Below are 24158 nucleotides of genomic sequence, written 5' to 3'. Positions count from 1 at the left end.
GATTGTAGGCATTACAGCAAATATCCTCCAGAATAAGTGATCAGGGTATTAAATTTATGGTAATTGATTTTTAACAGTTTTTGTCAGAAAAGTATTTTCAAATATAAGTAACTTTTTAACCAACTAGTTATCTTTAGCAAATACTTACATTTGAATGAAAATTAAAAGCTTTTTTAAACTTGCTTTTAGGATGTCATTTTAAAACATAGACAAGCTTCACAAGCTTTCATGGTTTTCTTAACAAAGAGACAAACCCTCTATAAAAATTTCACTGTAGCTTTTTGCATCCTTAAATTTACATGAAGTTAACATGTAAGTAATTTTGACTATCTTTATTATTTCTCTTCTAAAAATTAGATATTTAGAAATAATTTATGGAAGTTTCAGGTGCTCAGTTCCAAGTATCTCTTCTGGCCAAGTCTATGACAACTAGGAGACCATTTTAGAAAGATACCTTATCTCCCTCCTTGCTCCAGATTGCTTTTTAATTAGCTAGTATTCAAAATTGAGTGATATTACCATGTTCACCTTTTCTCTTAATCCAGTTGCATTAAAACATATATGGAATCAGTTTTACCTGTCATTTTTAATACACCTAATAGATTGACCAGTTGTAAATAGTGGCCTGATTAATTGTAGTTAATACTTGACATTAAACCAGGTGTGTGTGTGTGTGTGTGTGTGTGTTTGGGGGTGGGCAGTGAGTTACCACTACACTAAGTTCTTTATAGCACCAGCCAAAGACCTAGATTTTATGCCTCTCCTGCCCTTGGAGTTTTTGTGCATACCTTTGCTTCTCTCTGGCTAAGCACATATCCCTAAATCATATGATTGTATGCAGTCATGGTGCCTTTTATTGATATCTTGAAGATAATTGAGGCTGGATTTGTGGGTTCGGGCTGTAGTCCTGTCAGAGACCAATGCCCTCTTTCCTTTGGGAACCTAGGCCACTCAAGAAAGAGGAATCATGTACAGTTGTGCTTCCCACTTGCATGTGCTATTCTGGAATGATCAGAATATGCAGGTTCAGTTATCTATTGTCTTATTCCAGCAATAGTTAAAAATCTCTTTCTCCATCATCTTAAAAACTTCCAGAACCCCTTTACACATGATATTTACACAATTATTTATTTGAAACAGCCTGTTTGGTAATGCTACCATATCTGATAGTCAGCTTATGCTTTTAATTGTGACAGTCAGAAAGCTTATTCTGAAAGCTGCTTTCAGAGAAATCGAATTACTCTTGGTTGGGAATGTTCTTCTGGTGATACCAGTAGCCTCCTGGGTACTAAGCATGTCTGATGATAGGTGATTCATAAGCACAATGTGACATTTCCCAATGAGCTGTTTTGTCACAGGTTATCCATTTTGCCAGACGTGTTATTTCATTCTGAGCTTTAATGTGACTATCACGTTTCTGGGCAAGTAGCTGAGAGTGTCATATAGCTTGTCAAAACCAGAACACCCTTTGAATCAAAATACATAATTTCTGAATCAGAGCATATGAAATTTAAATGAGGATCCCACCAAGGCACAGCTAATTTCTTCCTTCCTTACTTAGTAACCTGAGGTCCAATATATGAGCATTGTACTGCCATAATTGGCTCTTGTAAAGAAGTAAATTAATTGAGAGACATAGGTTCTGGATGGGGGAGACTCTGCTACCTGTTCTTGTGTTAGATTATTATGGGATGAGTTTGAAGAAAGCAGTCTGTTCAAGTGATAGATAAACTGCTTGAATCAACTGTGACAAATGGAAGAAATTCTGAGGGGTTTTTTTGTGCAATTCCAATATTTATGCCTTCAGTCTTACTTTTCCTATCCTCCCACTTTTCAAGTTAGTATATCAATTAAAAGTGGAGTCTATAATTTCGACAGGATTCATTTTAACACAGTAACTTAACTGCATGCCATCTACAAATTCAAAGGAGTTAAAGATAAGAAACAAAGCCCACCATCAATGTAGTCAAGACCATTCTTAAAAATAGCTCCTTTCCTTAACTAATTTTTAAATAAACACTGGAAATTAAAATTAGAATTACCTTGAAACCATAGAATTGCCTTTAGTCATTTCAAAATGCCCTTAGTGAAGGGCATTTACTAAATTTGAATTAGTTGAGAGCACAAATTTAATGCATTCTCTTTTTTTAGTATTTGAAGCTAAACATTGTTATTTTTGTCTCATTTGTTTTGTTTTTAAATTGTTTTCTTTTAAAGTGATTATATATATTTATATCACTAAATAGAGATGTGTGGATGTGTACCCAAAATCCTCCTTACAATAGATTCCAGCCAATTAATGTTTGAATCAAAATAATGAAAGCAGAAAAGACCATGGTAGGGGTGAAATAATGGTAAGCTTTTCATCTATTTAAATATAAAACTAAAACTTAAAAACTAGCAGTAATATTTTAACAAAAATGACTAAATGTTAAACCTAGAGAAGGTAAGTTTTAGCATATTCACATTTAAAAATTAGAGAGGAGAAGGAGACAAGATTGGTATATATGAAACTGCTAACATCATCATATTTCACAGTAAAACATCATAGAGAAAATAACATTTAACATGAAATTTTTTTTTAGATTTTTTTTATTTATTCACTCAAAGAAAGAGAGGGAGAGAGGGAGAGAGAAACAGAGAAACATCAATGTGCAGTTGCTGGGGGTTATGGCCTGCAACCCAAGCATGTACCCTGGCTGGGAATCGAACCTGCAACACTTTGGTTCGCAGCCTGCGCTCAATCCACTGAGCTACGCCAGCCAGGGCAAAGATTTTATTTATTTACTTTTAGAGAAGGAAGGGAGGGAGAAAGAGAGAGAGAAACATCAATGTGCGGTTGCTGGGGGCCGGGGCCTGCAACTCAGGCATGTGCCCTGACTGGGAATCGAACCTGGGATACTTTTGGTTTGCAGCCCGCGCTCAATCCACTGAGCTACACCAGCCAGGGGCGAAATTTTTTAAAAAAGACAACAAAGGCCCTGGCCAGGTAGCTCAGTTGGTTAGAGCCAAGGTTGTGAGTTCGCTTCCCAATCAGGGCACATACAAGAATCAACCAATAAATGTATAAATAAATGGAACAACAAATCAGTGGGGTTTTTTTTTCTCTCTCTCCCCCTTTCTCTAAAATCAATAAGAAAAAAAAAGATAATGACTTTATATCTTAGTACTTTTCTAATTGTATTTATTTTTTATTGTTTATTCTAGTCTAATTGCCCTAATTTTTCCCTTTGCCTCCCTGCACCCAGCCAACGCCCCCCCCCCCCACAGTTGTTCCCCTCCCCATTGCCCACGTCCATGCGTCATTCCTACATGTTCTCTGACTGGTCCCTTCCTCTTCCCTCCACCATTCCCATCTCTCTCCTCCCTCCTACAGCTGTCAGTCTGTTCCATGTTTCTGTGTCTCTGGCTCTGTTTTTCTCATTAGTTTATTTTGTTCATTAGATTCTAGTTATAAGTGAGGTCATATGCTATTTGTCTTTCACTAACTGGCTTATTTCACTTAGCATAATGGTCTCCAGCTCAATTTTTAAACAAAAAGGAAATTTAAATAAATCATTTATTTTGATAAATAAATATTAGAAATTCATCAGTCTTCACTTTCACTCTTTTGTTATACCCATGAAATTAAATGTAATACTTTAAAAATAGCATTTGTAATAATTCACTCTTCATAAAGATATCAATTACCATTCATCCCTCCATCCATACACATGCATAGGAAGATGTCTGAAATATCAATTCTCTGCATTTCTGCATGAGGATTTGGGGTGTTTTAAAACATTTTGTTGTATTTTTATCTCAACAATTTTTTTTTTTAGTTTTTTGCAGTGAGTGGGACTTACACTGGAAAAAAGACTTCATTAACAGAATTTTTCTTTAGAAAATACTAATCCTAATAAAACGGGTAGTAGGAATCTGTGTGATATGGATGGCTTATGTACTTCTTTGTACATTTCAATATAATTTTAACTTTTGAAAATATAAATATTTTAAAAATTAGGAAACACAAAAGAGTATAGAACCTACTATTGACAAGGAATGATATTTTTAAGAAAAAAAGAATAGAACAAATTGTTTTTATAATGTGAGGATATGTTCCGCCTATTGGTCAGCAGCCCTGATAATATTTCTATTTCTTTAGGGAGCAGATTTTGAACCTTACAAAATGAGGGGGAATTTTCATGAGGATGAAATTCATTAGTGTGGTATCTATCTTCTATGAAAAGATTTGGTGACTTTTCTCATAATATGTTATATTCAAGCTTAAATTTCTGCCAAATAATGAGTCTGAGTTTTAAGATTAATTCACAGATACTTCTGTTCATAGATTTTTCAGTAATGAAAGTATATTTGCATTAGAGGACTAAGTTGCATTATAGTTTTGACAGTTTGAAGCTTTTCTGAAATATATGTAATTATTTTCTTTCATTTTGAAAGGTAAATGTCATATATCTTAGAATAAGTAAGCCCACTTAACTTTATAAGCAAAGCCTGCAAAAATTTCCATATATATTGATGTTAAAGAATGGAAAGAATTGCCAGTATCATATCCACCTCCCTTTCTACATAATAAAACTATCCTATCAACATGGTTTATTGTCAAAGAAAAGCAGTAGAGTTAGTGTTCACAAATAGAAAAATTAATCAGCCTTATTGAAATTGAGGTGAATCTAGAAAGAGAATACATTGCGGTGAATTTTAGGAATAGAAATGTTGAAGTAATTAAAAATGTTTTTAGAAATAGCCATCTTCAATGTTTGCAGAGAGCACTTCTTTCTGTGGTTTGTCAACTTGTCATACACAGGGTCTTTCACAAATAGCGTCCCTTTTTATTACAAAATCATAAGCATGTGATTCTCTAGCATCACAATATGACACTCAAGCACACCATATGACATTTTAGGTGAAATGTTCAAATTAAGACTATAAATTATTACACTCATATTATTACCCTACCAACCACACTCAATCAGGCCTTACTTTTGCTGGACCCTGGACCCTGTATGTTAGTTAACTGGTATATTTCTCTTTTAGCATCAATAACTCTTACCTAATGAGAGTAGTAATTTGGTGTTATCTTTTTGTCCCATTTCTCTGCATAGTTCTTGTCATGTAGTGGGGTAATATCACATGTAAAATAAGTACTTATTGAAGTTGGAATTGACTTAAATGCAGGAAAATGATTAGTTCTAGTGCAGAATTGTCTATTATTTTCAAATTATAAGTCAAGAAATTGGCCTGATCTTAATCCACTGTAGCTTAAATGGATAACTGAAAGATTGTTATAATAGCTAAATAAAACATAACTCATTATGACCAATAATAAACATTATATTTATCTATATTCTATTTGTAATATTAATGGAAATGAAAACTATTTCTTGCTAGTAACTTAGAGCCTTCATAGGCCACTTAAAACTAATTTCTTATTATTATACTTCATTTTACAATATCATTTTTTCTTCTTTTTGAAATTGGGTTATGCCAATGAGATAGTTTATTATTTGGAACAGATACTTGGCTTAAAGCAGCAGTTGTAGATTTGAAGTTCTACTCTGTCTATTTGTAACTTTGCATCCAGAATGAGGTGACCATTGGACTCCTGTGGCTATTTCCGTATTGTAAACTGGGGATGATATTTGCCTTTCGCAAGTCTGAAGGTGGTTATGAGGATTAGAAGAATTAGTGAATGGAATGTGAAAAGTGGTATCACAGTGTAAAGCATTGTGGCTATCAGTGCGCCTGGGTGAAAACAAATTGTTCTAACTTCTGTGTTCTGCTTTTCTAGTCAAGTATATTTCTGCTTTCCTTTCCTTGTTCCGCTCGGTTTGGTTCTCGTATTTACAGAGTTACTCCCAGTGGAAGTCTCTGCATTACCTCCATCCCAGGACTATGTCAGTGATATTTCCTTTAATAATTTTAAAATATAGTTTTCATTGAGCAACACCTACCTCCCTTTTAGGTAGAATAATTTCTATTGTGCACGCATTGATCACTTTCAGATACAATTTTATATATTTGTGGAAGTGATTGAATAAGAAGTAGTGAGTCAGCCCTGACAGGAATTTTATGAATGGAAAAACCCAGTTCCCTCCCTCTAATAAAAGCATTATGCATCGCACATTTAGTTTATATTGATTGCTTTCTGACATGGAAATAAACCAATCTTTATATTATGCAGGATTCCTGTTAGTGGTAATATCAACAGTATAAATCTTCCCCTGTGACTTCTATTTCTGTGCATTTCTCCAACCTGTAGTAACCCAAAGCAGGTTTTTAATTAAAGTAATATGAGCCACTGAGTGTATTGCCCCTTTTATGCATGATCCAGTTACTATAGCATATTCCAGCTCTCTTGTAAACTTGAAATTTATGAATGGATAATAAAATCTTTATTTCCAAAGTTTATGATTTTTTCCATTTTAATAAAAATGGTATAGTCTTTGACTATGTAAAATTGTGTAAAGTGTGAGTAATTCACATAAAGATATTTTAGACTGGGTTTGCAAATGAAAACTTTTAAGCTCCTTTTAAGTTTTTAGCATGTTTAAGAAAATGAAGTGATACTATTTTTTTCTACACGATTTATGTTTGGTAAAACTTTATTTTAAGTTAGTTAATTTGAAACTTAAAGCCTAATTATGAATTCCAGCAGAAATATTTTAGATTTTAATCATTGTTTCATTGTATATAGCATCAAAACCCTCAGTCTTTGGAAATGAGCCTTTAAGAATGGTAGTGCTGTTAATATTATTCAATGTTAGGCCCACATAATATATGTTACTATGTGTAAACACAGGTGGTAATACAAGATAGGGCTTAAAAGTGTGGTATTTGGAGCCAGGCCAGCCTCCAACACTTACTGGCACAGGATCTTGAACAAGGTCATTAATCTTTCAAAGACTTAGTCTATTCCTCAGTAAAAGGGAGAATAATTAAATTACTACATTGTAGGTTTGAGAAATTAGAGATAATGTAATTGATGTAATGTCTGACACAAAGAAAGCACTCTAAAATAAAATGTTAATGATAATTAATTATTTGTTCAACCTTAAATTACAAAAAATAACTTCCCTTTTGCTTAGCCCTAAATAGGAGGCCTCACATATTTCAGAAGCTGGTCTATGAACTTGAGACCTGTATGCTAACCAAGGCATTTCTGAGGTCTCATACTAATTAAAGATTCTTTAACCGTGCTTTGAATTAGACAGTTTCTATGCCAGATATGTGCATATCCCAAGTTGAATAAAAAATTCTTTGAATTTCCCCCCTATAATATTCTTTCACTTTTCCAGTTGAGGATTGTTATATGGTGTGCTAGAATTTTACATGGCCAGAGGTTTACTTTTGTTCAAGATTGACTAGAATAATTATTCTTTCTTTCTTTTTATAATGTGTCCTTGGAAAGATTTGTTATGAAAAGTACCAAATAATTCTGAAATAACACTAATGCCTTTAAGTATTTTCTTCACACTACTTTAAAATACTATCTATATGTATATATATATACACACATGTGTATATGATATATGTAATACATATTAAAACAAATGTTTCTGCTATGATAATGAAGCATGCCAATATATGTAGTAGACACCTGCTAATTTAAACAAGGAACAGAATTTAAGAAGCAGTTTTCATAGGTCATTCTTGTATCTCAACGCAGGGCTAAATTTACCCATTTTTTAAAAATAGATATGCTGAATGATGTACAAGATAGATGAGCTTTTGGCTTAGAGACAGAGTACTTGAACTCTAGGCACAGATGAGCCTGTACTTCTAGACTTAGAAATATTATTCAGGTTTTTATTTCAATTTTTTAATAACATAGGCTTATGATCCTACATACCACTATAGTAAGAGATTGGATAAAATATGCTTTCTTTTGTTAGGCCTTATTTTTTCTTCAGGTACATTGAGTTGTACTTACTTCACATGAAATACTGCAGTTTATATCATGTAAGTGTCATAATAACAAAGTTAAGAGTTAAACAAAATCCACCCTTCTCAAGCTTCCTGAGACTATGTATCTTAAAACAATATTTTATCATAGGATACTTTTATCAAATAAACCTGTCTTTGGGGAGCTCAGTGGAATGAGTGAAAAGGTATCTGAATGAGTCGGGGAATGTTTCTCACAGGATGTAATAATGGAGTTTGGGGAAGGAATTTGCCAGGTGAAGAAAGAGGGAATCACATCAGAGCTACAAAGACTATAATGCAATAGTTGGGAGCTGCAACAGAGAAGAAAATTCTTTCAGCTGGAAAGTTTTGAACTGCCATTATTAGAAAACACATACTTCACATGGCTTTAAGCAGCAGTGATTAAGACGCCCACAGATAATGGGTCAAACAAGGCAGAAATTTATTTCTGATTCCACATACATTTCTTGATGAAGGTAGGTTGTCCAGAGCAGGTAGGTGGTTCTGCTTCATGAAGACACCAAGGTCCCTGCTTCCATCTATCCAAACAATAGTTGTCCACCATTTTTCCTGACGGCATTTAGCTTCCTGAATGGTTTGTACGTTATTAAGGTAACATAATATAAACAGGAAAGAACCATAGTATTTTTTTGCATAAATTCGATTTTGTTTAATGTTTAAAGGAAACATCTTTAATGTTTCCTAGGGAATTTTCTTCTATAAAACACTGAGAAACACCTTTAATTGTGGTTTATCCAATAGTTTTCAGCTCCACTTTGGAGTCAGAAAAACAAATGCTTTTAGTTTGTCACAGTACTTTTTTCGTATAGTAGTCCTTCAAAAAATGTACTGAATAAGGGAGGGGGAGGTAAGCAGTAGACATTGAAGACCTTTATGCAGATATGGAGTTACTTCATTCACCTACACAAGTTTAAGGATTTAGTTAATCTTATGGGGAAATTTGTTATTTAAAAATAAAAATACCAAGAATGTTATCATCAGGCTATAGCCATTATCTGGACTAAAATACAAGTAACCAAATGAAAAGATGGAGATATAGTCACTGTCCCAAAACTTCCAAATCAAGAAGGTAAGGTCTTCATTTTAAAATCAAATATGAGTTAATATTGGGGTGAGTTTAAGCATCATGCACAAGGTATTCTTTGAAAAACAATTCACAGAACCTTAACTGAATTTTTGGACTCTAACAGGTAATCTCAAATTGCCAAAAGGAATGAAATTAGCAAAAACAAGGGCTCTTACTAATTTGACTTTTACTAAGAGAATAAAGTGATTAAATAGTTAAGGAGAGATTACTTCAGTTGTCAAATTCACAGTATCAACAGAAAGCATAAACATCTTCACTGAGGAGAGGATAGATTAGGACTTTTTCAACAGAAAAAGTGATAGACAGATATTTGGTCTTCAAATTATTACTATTATTTTTGTTTTGAGTAGAATGACTGTGTACTTGTGCTCTTTGTCAGTAGATAACTAATAAGGACATTTAAATGTAGAAAGTTATTTTTGAATAAGAAGAAAAGGCAGAGCATGTCTCGTTGCCTACCCTTGAACAGAAAAGTGATGCATTTTTACAGGTAATGTGGCTGATTTACAAACATGGAAATAGATCAAATAATGTTCTAAAATCTATATGTTTGTTAAAATCTGTTTGAAAACAAATTGTGCACAATTTTCACAGTAACTTTTTGTTGAATATCTTAAATTTCAGGACTTTCTTTGAAATATTAATGTGTATACGTAAGATAACGGGAGGAGAAGATATCTGCCTTTCGAATACTTTCATAAACCCTGTATCATAGACTTTAATCCTGTTAGTAGCAACTTGAGGGGGATTCATTGAGTCTCCTTTTTTGAAGTTGAAGATTTTTAAAACCAGACATATCTAAAGACCTGAAGCTCTCTTGACTACAATACAGGAATTTGAACACAAATCTATGAGGCAACCAAGTCCAAAAGTTCATATTCTCCACTGTTAGAAATTTGCAGGCATCTACTGATGTGAGGGCTCTTTCTTTTCACACAATGCTGCATACACATATCCATGTTATTATTTTGTCATATAAGAAGGGTGGTTATAGAATTATTGAATATAAGACCATCTAGTCATTCAATGACTTTTTTACTATATTAGTAAAATATTTATTAAATGCCATTTAAGGGCCCTGCTACATGCTAAGGATACAGTTGTGAGCAAAACAGATATGATTCTCACCTTCCTGGGCCAGATGGCTCATGGGGGATCAGATGAGTTACGCACTGTAGGTGAGTGGAGCACCTGAAGCAACAAGTCAAAGTGGATGTTTGTGGACATTTTTCCTTATTATTTCTCAGGTGCAAATTAAATGTGCCTTCCAAAACAAAAGAGGAGATCTGAAGCAATTACAAGACATGCATATTCTCATAGAAATACACATAGCATATTTGATTTAGGGTCTAAAACATCAATCTTCTGGTAAGGGGAAAAGTGCTTTTACTTCCGCCTGCCCCACCAATTCTTGAGCATGTACATGTGCACATACCAGCCATACCTCGATAACCAACTTTATCTAAACCTGAATGTGAAAAGTCAAAATCATGCCTATGAATTAGACTTTTTGAAAGTTCACTGCTATTGTTCAATTGGTTAACTTGATTAGTTTATATCCTGTGTTTTATTTTCTTATACTTAAGAATTTTCAATTTTTATAATCCTTATATCATTGTACTGATGTACAATGATATAATAATGGTACTGTACTGTTATTATTTATCACATATCTCACTTATTGCAATTATTACTGGTGATTTTTTAAATTTCCAATAACTACAGTCCTTTCATAAAATTTATGTGCAAGCATTTTTAAATGGTGCAAAATTTGTATTTTTACTATAAAATGCCAACTATTAAGTAAATGTAACTCATCATATGACAAGTTAAATAAATCTGCTACTAAGAATGTGTATCTGGTGTAGAAAACATTGTAGTGTTTAGTGTTAATTTTATTACAAAAGAATCAGAGCATTTCATATATTTATAATTATGAGTCTTGCCAGAAATATTTAACTGAACCATTAAAATGTATCTTGTACCTTTATAAATGTTATATTTCAAAACCATGTAGAAAATTACTTTTCCAGTTAGAATATCATAATCTACTTGGCAAATAAATCATACATACAAAACAAACATATAAATTTTAAAGAAGAAAAAATAATTGGTATTCCAAATGGGTCATTTTTCTACAAACAGATTAAAATGCTATAGAAAATATAATTGAAAATGTGCAACATATAAATATTCATTTTCATGTCTGACTGAAGCCCAGAAGGAGATAATAAAGCCATATTTTAATTCAGGATTAAAATTTCCTTAAAAAACTGAAAAAAAAAGACAAATTAAATTTGGTCTTCAATATTTATAGGAAATATTACAATGTTTGAGATTTAAAATATTGCTGATGATACTAGTTTAAATCTATTCATACATCTCATTTGAGCTAATAGCCCTGCTAGGAGAGAGAAAAATAATTTTTTCTTCAGACAATGTATTATTGTTGTTCTAATTGGAATTATTATTATTTGATAAAATTCCATTAGTGCACATTAGTATTGCAGCCAACATAGAATGCATTTTAGCTGGGTACCCAATTGTCTAATCTTCTTATGCTAGGAAATGAAAATAGCAAAAATACAATAATAGCAGAACAGTGTTACAAAAAAAAAAAAGCAGACTTTATTTCCAGTAGATATTTTTGTATCTTGAGGCTCCATGGAAAATAATAATTTTTATAATTTATTGTACATAAGAGGTCACTGTTTCAGAATTTTTTAATGTTTATGCCTGTGTTCCAGTTACAAAATTTTAAGAAATTTTTTTGTGAAAATATGACACTTTTTAAGAGAATCTACTGTCTAATTGTTGCCAAATATAAGCTGTGACTGCAGGGTAATGAAATTGTCTATGTGTCTTATGTTTTCCTTTCAAACACTTTTTTAAATGCTTTGAAGTTTCACAGAATAAATAGTATGTGGCTCAGAATCACCCAGTTGACACAGAATATTTGGGGTGTCATCAGCACGGGATGGTCAGTTGGTGGGCATAACTCCTCTGTTGGAGAAACATGTGCCTCAGAATCCAGATCCCAAAAACTCAGAACAAGAGTCTCATAATATATTAGTTACCAGATGAAAATTTTTGAAAATTGAGATTTTATGCTTAATTAGCCATTTCAAATACTTCAAAGTAATCTACTGAGCAAAATGTGAATATACGACACTAAATAAACACACATTGTGTCCGTCATGGTTTTAAACTTAGAACTTTCCCACAGGTTGGGTATTATTTTCACCCCTATTTTACAGGTGTGTAAATACAGTACAAAAGGTAAAGCCTAAAGTTGTTGTTTGAACTGAAACATGAACCTATGTAAGCCTACTCCAGAATCTGTACACTTAACATACAGCTTTGCTAAGTAATCTGTGATTATAATAAATTTTATTTGTATTCCAAAGGTTGTAGGAAAAAGAAGTGTTAAGTTGGTATAGCCACTTGGGCTCTTGAGAAACACTGCAATTGGCATTTTCAGCTGTTTTTGGATAATATGACAAGTTCCGAACTCCATACACGCCTGGTTTTCTGGGAAATACGTTCTCAGCTGCTTCTCCCCTTTTTCTGCTGTGTCAATGATGTCATCTGGAGTTTTCTCATAGGTGCAATTGCCTAATCTTGAGCACAGCCAGTTTGGCCAGGCCACAAAAGTTCTTGTTATGCTCTATCTAGGGATGCTGTCACCAGTCCCTTTAATGACTCATCCCTGAATGCCGGACTGTTACAAAAATCTTATGATTTGAATCTCAGAGTTGAGATTCTGGAATTTCACATTGTCAATGTGCAACCCTTGCACTAGATCTTAGGCTCCATTTTCTGTGCATTCAGCCCAGTCTCAGGGCATTCCATTCAGCATTCGTAATGAAACTCTTGATTACCTAACTTGGAACTTCTACTGAAGTCGGGTCATCATCCCTCCATGCTGACTTCCTTCGGCCAGTCTCCTTCCGCCCACGGTACTGACACTCCAAAAGGCTTTCATTCTGCACGGTGTGCTCAGTGCTACTGCATGGCAAAGTAACTTCAAAATAACGTCAAAATAACTTTTATAACTGGAGTCCTTAATTTATTATGCTGTTTGGCTGCGGAAGGTCTCCGGAACCCAGACACTGAGTGTAATGTTCTATTCATGTCCATAAATGTTTTTCTTTTCCTGAGAAGAGTCCAGACCTCTTTTCCTTAAAGATAATATAATATAAAATGCAAAAAGAAGAGTGATGTATCTTTAGACCCTTGAATTAATTTTCCTAAAGAATAATATGTTCCTAGAATTAATGTCACATCTTCACTAGCTGTATGTGGCTAATGACTACTACTTTGAACAGCACAAGTTTATAGCAATGTTACCTTTTGTGCATACAAGTTCGAAACATTATAGCAGAGAGAAGTATTCCAGTTGTTTTTTGATAATTTGTGAACCCCCAATGTTAAGGATCAGATTTAAAGTAGAAAAATGCCTACTGAGAAGTCATATTTAAAAATTTATTTAAATGTCAGAATAAAAAAAATGCTGGTGCATTCAGTCTCTCTGAATGTTATATGAGAATTTTCTAAAGATTATCTATGGAATGTATTTTTCAAGTAGTTTAATGGTTTATTGGTTGTGGTGAGATGACAGTTTGTGGAAATACAGAAATTGTACAAGTGACTCTAGTAGGAATTAAGAAGTTCTGGACATGTGGTAATATTTTACCAACCCTAAATAAAGTACAGTATGTCACAGCTTTTTAAAAATGCTAGAATCACTAATTATCATACAGCCAGTAACAAAGACTACTAAAAATTTGGTAGATATAGCCACAAAGACAAATACTGATATTATATGTCATAATTAGTATTACAAAAAGTAGGTAGTAATATGTAATGTATTTCCATTGAGTAAACAAGATAAAACAAGTATTTCAGTAAAAATTATATAAGTAACAAAATAAATTATGTATATATAAATACATATACATATATATGGCACAGTACAAGTAGAACAACAAATATTTCATAAATAATTGTTAGGAAGCACAGGATAAATAGCAAATTGAATAAAATGCAATATTTCCCTGAATATTAGTAAATGGGAAATATCAGGAGAAAAAAAGGAATGTGTGCTAATGAAACCAATAGATCACTGGTTTCATATACCTATGAAAATGTTTTTTTTTTCTGAATCAACTGGCTCTCAGCTCATTTTGTGCATACAAATCTTTCTTACTTTTTGCAAGTGGTAATCTTCCAAGAAACTGTTCTACAAACCCTTAGCAAGCACATTTTTGAAGTTTACAAACAACACTGAACTTCAGTTTCACTTTGGAAAAAATATCTCAGTTGGCTTTGAGTCATAGATTATGGCAAAAATTTTGTATTTAACATTCTTAGAGAAAAACACCAATTCTGACTCCAGTGACCTGTGCAGCTTATGGCTCTTTATATTTCTAAGGAACCCACAGCCACTCTGAGATGTTCTTGCTATGCCACCACAGGGTACCACAGCTCCCAGTGGCCCTGTTATTGAGATCCTTAAATTTCAGTGTGTTCTAGCATGGTAATAAATGCTTCATGTTAAAAGGCATTTTAGAACAGATTTTGTCAAAATTAGCTGACATTAGGTATTTTAATTAAAATGAGAGATTACCTTAAACAAAAATATTATGCTGAAAAAAAAGATTCTAATTTGTTGCTTTTTCTTGTTAAATGGTCTACCCTTCATTTTATTAGCTAAAATTAGGTATTTTAATTAAAATGAGAGATTACCTTAAACAAAAATATTATGCTGAAAAAAAAAAGATTCCAAATTGTTTCTTTTTCTTGTTAAATGGTCTTTACCTTTCATTTTATAAAAATCACACTATTTTTAAGATTCATGGTCTTAATAAACCATGTAAAAGAAGCCAAGGAGTATGTAAAGGTAGGCATAGGAATCATCATGCTTAAATACAAAGAAAATGTTTTTATTCCAAGTAATTTTCCACACTTACCAAATTCCCAAATTTTTTTTAAGATTTTATTTATTTTATTTTTTAGAGAGGGAAGGGAAGGGAGGGAGAGAGAGAGAGAAACATCAATGTGAGGTTGCTGGGGGCTGTGGCCTGCAACCCAGGCATGTGCCCTGACTGGGAATCGAACCTGTGACACTTTGGTTCGCAGCCCGGCTCAATCCACTAAGCTATGCCAGCCAGGGCCAAACTCCCAAATTTTTATGTTAAAGAAAATACTGTGCACAGCACACACACAGGGATGAGTGGGGAACACAGGAAAATGAATGAATTAGCATGATCTTGTTATAAGAAAGCAAAGGAGTTTGAATTGATAATGCTTACCTCTTTGCTCTATCAGGTTTATGAAAAGACAGGGTTGGGGTTGGGCACAATAAGTTAGTGTCCCCTTTCTACCTCTTGCTGTGTGACATTTGACAAGTCATTTAATTGCTGCAAGCCTCACTTTTCATATCTTCTAAATATGAAGGAAATAGTAGAGCTCTCATTATCTGAGGCAAAGATCTTGTGTCTTATCTTTTACTGTAAGTAAATAATTTACCTTGCACACGACATGATATCCATGTAAGAAACAACCATTACAAAGTTGAATCAATATCGTGTTTACAAAATCAACAGTTCTCAGAATATTAGCTGTGTTCAACATCAGCTGTGATTATTTTTATAATGATGTTAGATATGTTTTACTTGTTAAATTTTTCTTACTAAATTAGGCATCATTTATACTACCCTTTGTATGAAATTCATATGTCTTTTTATTTCTTAAAGTCAACATCAACTGGTTTTCTTATATTTATGCTATATTTCACATATGCTGTTGAGTTACATAATTATACACATTTTACCAATTTCATATTTCACAAAAATAGTGATATTTTTGTCATTGCTATCTATAAACCATGTTGTTCCCTCCTATAATCTATAAATTTTACTGTACTTTTGACAAAAGAATTTTTTTATATATTTAGAGCTTGACTTGTAGTTGAGAATTGAGTGTAAGAGAGTGTGTTTTGTCAAACATAGAATCAAATAGCGCTGTCTGGGCTCTGCGTCTGGGCCTGTTGCAACTTGATTCTCACTTATTCTTGACACAGTGCACAAGGTCCAAAGGCCTGGGGACTCCTTGGAGAACAAACATCTCCAGAGTTAAATAAAGCTGAATAAGCAATAAGTACGTGACTAAGTTCTTCAACCGTTGGCATACTGAAAAATAAAAGAGCAGAGTTCTTGGCAAATACACATTGGAAACAGCCACGTTCAAAATATTTCTAAAATAACTCAAGAGGTGTTTATTTTCCAAAACAAGAAAAAAAATCTCTTGTGAAAAATGAGTTTTGAAGTTTAGGGAAAATCTTTGTGTTTTAACTATTTCTCACCTGCTGCTGGGTTTTATCCAGCTGTTAGGACACGCAGGCCCAGGGAAAGGTCCCAGAATGGTAAATCTTCTCTTGTAAGTGGAACGCAGGGAAAGACTGAAGAAAGAGGGTGGCCATCCAAGTCTGGTAATTAGTAGAGTTCATTAAGGTAAACTTACAGAAGATAAAATGAATCCCTGCGCCACTTGACAGGTGCCAAGGAATTATATAGATGGCAAAGTGGGGCATAGTCATGGGTGCTTGTATGTGAATGCTACCAGGTACAGGAAATTACTTTACATGCTTGATCAGGTCAGGACAATGGGCCGTTTCAGAGAGCAGCACACAGCAGGAGGCAGGAGAGGGGTGATGGTTTGTGTCAGAATGAACTTTGACTTCATTCAGGCAGTCCCTAATGGGGGGGTTGATGTAAGCAATCTCCCACTTGTAGCCCAGGTCCAGCTTGGGGATATAGCAGCAATTATGTCATAGGACATATCTCCTCCAAAGCAGTATATAGAGTTTGACGTTGTATATAACTAAGCTAATATTTTGATCCTCTTGATAGATGCATTGATTTTTGCAAAGTGATCAATTGTTGAATAAAACCACAGCAACATTAATGTTGCAAATTAGAGACCACATTTTTTTGTAGAACTATGGCAAGTATATACATTATGCAATGACAAACAATTGTGGAGGTATACTTATATTGAGTTAGCATGGTTTTCATTGCTTTGGTCCATGTTCAGCAGCTCCAATTTAGAAGAACCATAACTCACTTTTCCTTATAATATTTGTATCATTTGAAAATCCAATTAGCTCCTAGAGTTTCATTTCAAATAACTCACTTCAATGTTATGTACTGTAGAAGCAGGAATATAAATAAAATAAGATTTTAAGTTTTGTTTGACATTTTATAAATTTCACATGTAACATATTTTCTTATTTAAGTTAGAATAAAGGGCTATATTTAAATTATTAGTGAGGGCAGACCACACCTAAAATCTTCACTATGACCTTAAATGCAGTGTATGGTGATGGAAAAGACAGAAATAGAATATCTTCTGTATATGACTTCATAGCATATTGAAATTGCTTCACATTATTCCACACAGAACCTACAGCTGTGGTGTTTTTGACAAATATTGTGAAAATTTTGATAACTGCCCAGTTTTTATGGCTCAAATAGTAGTTTTCTAATTTTTTTAAAGATCCTTAACTTTCCTTAAACTTCTGTTTATAAGGGGAAAGAAGCATATTGTTTTCTACTATGCTGTTCCCTCATCAGAAGATGAGAAATAACTCACTAACATATTCTCGTCCCTGAAGAGACCTCTCCCTTAAACTCTTCTAAACATCACCCTCTTGTCTGTATATTTATAAATCAACCATATACTAATTTGTCAAAAGTCTTCTTTATTTTTCCTTAAAATGTTCCCTAATAGGTAGATTTATTTCACCGATTAAATTTTAATGTATTTGAGGGGAAACTTCATATACAGGTCTTCATATCTATCATGATAAATCAAGATTTTTCTGTTCTGTTCAAGATGGACATTTTCACATGCACGATGCCTGTTTTACAACAGTGTTGATAGCAGCTAACACGTATTGAGCAGCTGACTTTTCTCCAACACTCTTCTGAAAGTGAGCAGTCCCTCCTTTAAACCTCAGCCTAATCCTTTCACATTACACCTATTTTACAGGTGGAGGCACCAAGAAGAGGGATTAGCAACTTGTCCAAGGTCACACAGCCAATAAATGGTCTTGCTTTCTTAGGAATGTCACAATTTGGTCCCAGAATCCCACGATTTTCACAGCTTTGGACTTTCTACATGCATCTTCCTAAATATGTGAATTCTCTGCCCAAATCTGGACATTCCCAAAAAACAGTGCAGAGAGAAATGAAAAACTGAAAAGACTGGGTGACGGGAATGAAAGTGGGAGTGTGCCGATCATAAAAGTCATGTGGTTATTCAGCAGCATCAGCTGCTTAAAGCCAGATGTATGTGGTGACAACATACATCTCGTAACGTCAGTGGAGGCCTCAGTCCTGTCTCTCCCAAAAGATCATACAATGAACAGAGACCTCAGAAATATCCAGCACCAGGACAAAATACTTTCTCATGCTGAATTTTGAAGAAATATTCAGGCACTATATTAAGAAATCGCTCTATGAAGGTGATTCTAGGGAAGCAGTAATACTGTCTAACTCCATGAGAATGTTAATTGGTATAGCCACAATGGGAAACAATATGGAGGTTCCTCAAAAAATTAAAATAGAACTACTGTATGATCCAACAATGCCACCCCCAGGTACATGTCCAAAGGAAATGAAGCAGAATATCAAAGACATACCTGCACTGCCATGTTCATTGAAACATTGTTGACAATAGCCAAGATAGGGGAAAAGCCTGAGTGTCCACCTACATATGAATTGATATATGTATGTAGAGAGAGAGAATTCAGGATATTATATAGCAATGAAAAAGAAGGAAATCCTGCCATTTGCCGCAACTCCGATGACACTGGAAAAAAGTATGTGAGATAAAACATACAGAGAAAGACAAATACTGCATGGTATTGCTATTGTTGGAATCTTACAAAAAGAAAAAAGGCCTCGTTAAAACAAAAAGTAGAAAAGGGATGCCAGGGGCTGGGGCCTCGGAAATAAGGACAGGTTGGTAGAAGGGCATAAACTTCCAGCTCTAAGTTGAGTGGGGTCTGAGGAGCTAATGTAAAATATGGTGACTCCAGTAGATAACACTGTGTTATATAACTGAAATAAGCTACAAAAGTAGAACTTAAATGTTCACATGCACTCAACAACCCAGATATAAATAAATATGTGAGGTGATAGATTAACTAGATTGGGGGAATCCTTCTACAGTGTAGGTGTATATCAAATCACAATATATACTTTAAATATCTTACAATGTTATACACTAATAATAGGCTAACAAAGCTGAACTTTAAAGAAAGATTTTATTTATTTATTTTTTGAGAGGGGAAGGGAGGGAGAGAAACATCAATTTATGGCTGCCACTCAAGAGCCAGCCCCCTAGGGATGGGCCCGAACCCAAGCATGTGCCCTGACTGGGAATCCAACAAGCAACCCTTCCATTCGCAGGCTGGTGCTCAGTCCACTGAGCCACACCAGCCAGAGCACATGGCTGAAATTTTTTAAAAAATAACTGAATCCATATATAGCACCTTAATTGAACTGAAAGAAATGTAAGATGCCTAGGAAAGTGGGATGACGATAATGATCATAACCATGTCGTGAAGATTTGTACCACATAACCAGCAGCACCTACACTTTACAACATTTTGATACCAGTGAGGTTACTCCCATTTTTCATCTCAGGAAACTGAGGTTTGGTCTGGCCAAGGGACACAGGAAGTCAAAGAACATCTGTACCTAGGCTTTTACTTTAAAATCCATGCTCTTCCTCAGTATACTATAGATTTTTTTTCTCACATAGGTATTTTGAAGGGAAATGGTTCAATGAGAAATTCAACAGTATGCTTTCTAGTTGAGGTATTGAATCAATAATGCTTGTTAAAGACAGATTTACAAGCTGCCCACACGTTGGCTGGTAGACTTAACACCTTACACCAGAAGCAGGAATACGAATTGCGATTCTTGTCCATTTCACCTAGCTCTACAAGAAGGGAAGAGAGAACAGGTATGCAGAACTATCTCTAAAATGCAGTTCTGGATTTATTCCAGCATGCTGTGTTATTGCTGGTTTTAATATGTACACTAATCTACTTGGCTGCTATGACAAAATGCCATAGATCAGATGGCTTAAACAACAGAAATGTATTTTCTCTGCAGAGGCTAAAAGCCTATGATCAAGGTGATAGCAAATTTAGTTTCTGGTGACTGCTGTCTTCCCAGTCTGTAAACATCAGTTACTCTCTGTGCCCTCGCTTGGCCTTTCCTCAATGTTTATGCACATGTGCAGGGGGAGAGACAGAGGCGGGGAAAGAGCAGACAGACAGAGAGACAGACACAAAGACCTCTGGTATCTCTTCTTATAAAGACACTAATCCTATCAAATTGGGGCCCCCTGCATGATCTCATTTAACATTAATGACTTCCTTAGAGGTCCCATTACTGAAAATAGCCACATTGGGGCTTAAGACTTTATTTTATAAATTTTGAAGGGACACACACCTTCAGTCCATGCGATGTGGAAGCTTCAACTTGTCTCTGGGTTTATCTGCAGAGTGTGTGAAAGCCTTGTTAAACCTCATATTTGGAACCACGCTGACGTCTGTATTCCAAATGGCAATACACATGTCCAGAGTAGAGTTCTTAACTGCTTCACCTGGTTACCACCCCCAGACTCGTTCTCAAGAACAGGTCCTGCTTCTGTGGCCACCCTCCCAGTCGCATGCACTTCACTTAGAAAAAGAATGAGGAGCCCCACTGGAGAAGTACACGAACATTTTGCTACACGGACTTTGAAAAGCAAACTCTTAAAGGCAAGGGATGGAACCATTAGCTCCTCCTTCTCAGAAAAACACCCATCACAATAGAAATTGAGGTTTGGTAATACAAATTTTGTGTTAAAATACTAATATTCTGTTGGCAATTAATGGAAGTAAACCAACACATTAAGTATTTGAGCTGTTATCATTCAGTTACACACAGTCTTATGAATACAAATTATTGAGTTTCTCATAGCCATACTAAAAAAAATCATTCCTATAAAATTAACTTGAGTAATTATAAAACAGGGAAATTTATATTTTACATCATTCTCCATTTCCTAAAATAACTCTTTTCACATACGTATATAACTTTGCAACTATGTCTAATATTCATTGAGTTACTGACTTTATATATTTAAAGATTAATTTAGTTTAGGTGTATTGTGAAAAACAGTTGGAATTTCTATACTTCCAAAAACAATATAATACTTATTAATTGTAATAATAATTTACATCAATGCTAAAGGATAATATTAAACTTTACTTTGCATTTGTAATTATATTGTGTCTTTAATGTATTTCTAAAGTTATAATATCTACATAGAATTCACTGAGGCACTGGGACATTTAATGTAAAACTAAATTTAGTTTTGTTTTAAAAATGTATCAAACTTCTGTGGCTTAAATATGAGGTGAGAGAATTCTTTGAATTATTGGTTCCTATGTTTTATACACTAAAATGATACATAAATATAAAGCAAATGAATGTGCTACTTATAATAGTGATTTTGTTGCAAATAAATTGAGAGATATAGTACATTTATATGACTTTATTATGTGAGTAGGCAAGCTGTCATTTTGTGTTCCTTTTGTTGGCTTTAAGAAACTGTGTGTATGTGTGTTCTTGTATACTATTATCTTCTTAAATATTATCTAATGACATTTCTAGATGGTGATAGAAATCTGTGTTATATTTCATCAAATCACTAATTTATGTATACTTTAGAGGTATTTATTTTTTAATAATATTTATTTTTTGGACACACACAGTTATAGAACAGAAAAGTACAATTAAAGATATCCTGGAACAATTTATGTGCAACGAGTTTATAAGTTAATGTTGTTTTATTGACCAAAATAAATGAGGAAACAAAAGTTTAATAGGGACAAAATGTTCATTAGGGTTGAAAAGATAACTTTTTATTCTGACATGTACCTAAGTATATTAAAGCAAAGTGAAAATCTGAGGGGCAAATTTGAATAAAATTTCAAACTTTTTTATTACTTGTAAAATTATTATCAAGTTGAAATGAAAGTGAAGGGCATTTAAAGATCTTTTGAGTAGAAAACAATATATTTCTTTTAGGAGCTACTAGGTAAACTTTCATTCTTTAATAAAATAGATACTGTTTACTATTCATGATAAGAGTGAATAAAAATGAAGCACTCAGTTTTAAAAAAATGGACTGCAAAGAATGTAACACATTTACTCCTTAGGTTCTTAAGTCATTTTTTTTGTTCTTTTGTTCTGTAATTGATTGCTAGCACTCCCTTTAACCCACCTTAAAGGGCAAGCAGGAAATTCATGTTTTCGTTCATCAGCCCATCCCACTGAAAAGCGTTCGATATTAAAACAGTTTGCAAGGAGCAAAAGCAGAGGAAACAGGAGGCCCAGCTAGCCTGTAGCAAGATACACGCAAGATTGGCTGCAACATACATCGAGCCTTGTTCCTGTCCAGTATTTGCATGGAGATATCAAGTTAATTAGGGTATGACTCTGTTCTTCGCTTTATATGTGACCTTTTATTATATCTGTGGCTCTCCAGTTCATGTGGTGTCATAAAGCTCTGGGAAAGTCTTTCCAGCTGTTTGACACAAACTGGAAAAAATTAAGCATTGATGTTTCCTTTTGCCTGAAGGTTTTTATAGCAGCAAATTACTGCATAGGCAAAGTTGATGTGGTAGGTTTGCTGTGGGTGTCAGAACGCTTCTTTTGTCTTTTAGCTCCCGCCTTCCCCATGATCAGGTGGGACCAAGAGGCTTGTGGAGAGAGGTGGGGTGTCGGAGGGGGGAAGGTTGGTTCAGGAGGAGGTTACATGGCAGAATTCCCACGAATGCTGGCAAGGGATGAAAAAGATAAAGAAATCTTGTTTTTCTGAACTAGAGGATTCTCTGCATGACTTCCCCACTGTTGGGGTGATGAGCTTTCAGGCTGAGATTTTATTAACAATTCATATGGAGATTGAGGGCAGTGGAGGAGCAGATTCTCACATAAACTTGATCTGTCCATGAATGCAGTTCTCTGTTTGCCCTGACCCTGCATGGCTTAAGACACTGCCTGTGAGGCCAGTGTGCCAGACACAAAGAAAGAAATGAAAAGCAAGCACATTCCAGGAGTCTGGACAAAGACAGAGCAGTTTCTGGTCGTCTCCCCAGAGAGGATCTTATCTCCGCAGGGCCACAAACCTCTAAAATGTTTATTTGTATACGTAAAGTTTTAAAAGCTATGTGGCCGTTTATTAAGCAATTGTCTGAAGGGATGTTTTGTTAGGTTTTAAAGTTTTGTTTTCAAAACTTGTAGAAACTAGAAAAATCTTGGCGAGGGTACATTTTCTGAAGTTTAGCATCAAGAAGTCACAGCCTTGAATTATTTTTACTTTCTTGATTGGTAGGTAACTTGTAAAATGAATCCTTTGCAGCTGAAGGAGAAGCCAGAACAACATTTGAAAGTTTGATTTGACTTCCTGATGCCTTGTGACTCTGCAACTTTTGAAACTTGTGACAGAGTTCATGCATGAGGTGAAACTGACATGAGGCACAAGCCCAAACATCCCCATGCTCATGACTAGGACAGCAGAGTGACGACTAAAAAAATGCAAGTAGAGAGACAAGTTTGAGTGGGACAAAAGTGTAAGGGAGACTAAGGCACTTTTTAACATTGTCACATTTCTACAATTATTGGCAATTTCCTATATCTAGATGCATTGCAACAGGATAATGACAAGCTATCAAAAGTCTTTAACTTAATATACTAGTTTTATTGTTTAACAAGTGCACACTCTAGAAGCATGACGTCATGCTTTTAGGTTTAGGGGGTAAAAATCAGATCTACGTAATCCCGTTGCTAATTACATGTTTCCTCGGATGCTTAAAAATCTGAAAAGCCAGATACACAGACTCTTGAATTTGTGTACATGTGTAGCTGTTCAAGTTGTTTCAAAACTTTTATGGTTCATGAATTAAAAATACCAGTAGAGGAATGTAGGCAAATGCCATTAATTATGATAGGTTTTGTTGCATTCATTTATGGTGGTTTTATTTCCATGAAATTAA

The 24158-nt window shown here is 34.4% G+C and overlaps 1 long non-coding RNA gene across 2 annotated transcripts in view; it reads left to right on the top strand.

Annotated features, from left to right (window-relative positions):
* Nucleotides 1-24158, top strand: part of LOC123827251 — a 180228-nt gene that overhangs the window by 43335 nt on the left and 112735 nt on the right. Inside the window, exon 3 of one of the 2 annotated variants that reach the window (XR_006787202.1) lies at nt 18089-18215. The exons of the other annotated variant lie outside the window; for it this stretch is intronic. This is a non-coding gene — a long non-coding RNA (uncharacterized LOC123827251). Of the gene's footprint in view, nt 1-18088; nt 18216-24158 lie in introns of those variants that run through there. 2 annotated transcript variants of the gene reach the window in all.

This window comes from Phyllostomus hastatus, unplaced genomic scaffold (genome assembly GCF_019186645.2).
Source record: "Phyllostomus hastatus isolate PE091 unplaced genomic scaffold, TTU_PhHast_1.1 phas_contig_86, whole genome shotgun sequence".
In the NCBI taxonomy this organism is placed as follows: Eukaryota; Metazoa; Chordata; class Mammalia; order Chiroptera; family Phyllostomidae; genus Phyllostomus; species Phyllostomus hastatus.
Note: the sequence above shows the minus strand (reverse complement) of the source record. Positions and strands in the feature narration are given on the sequence as shown.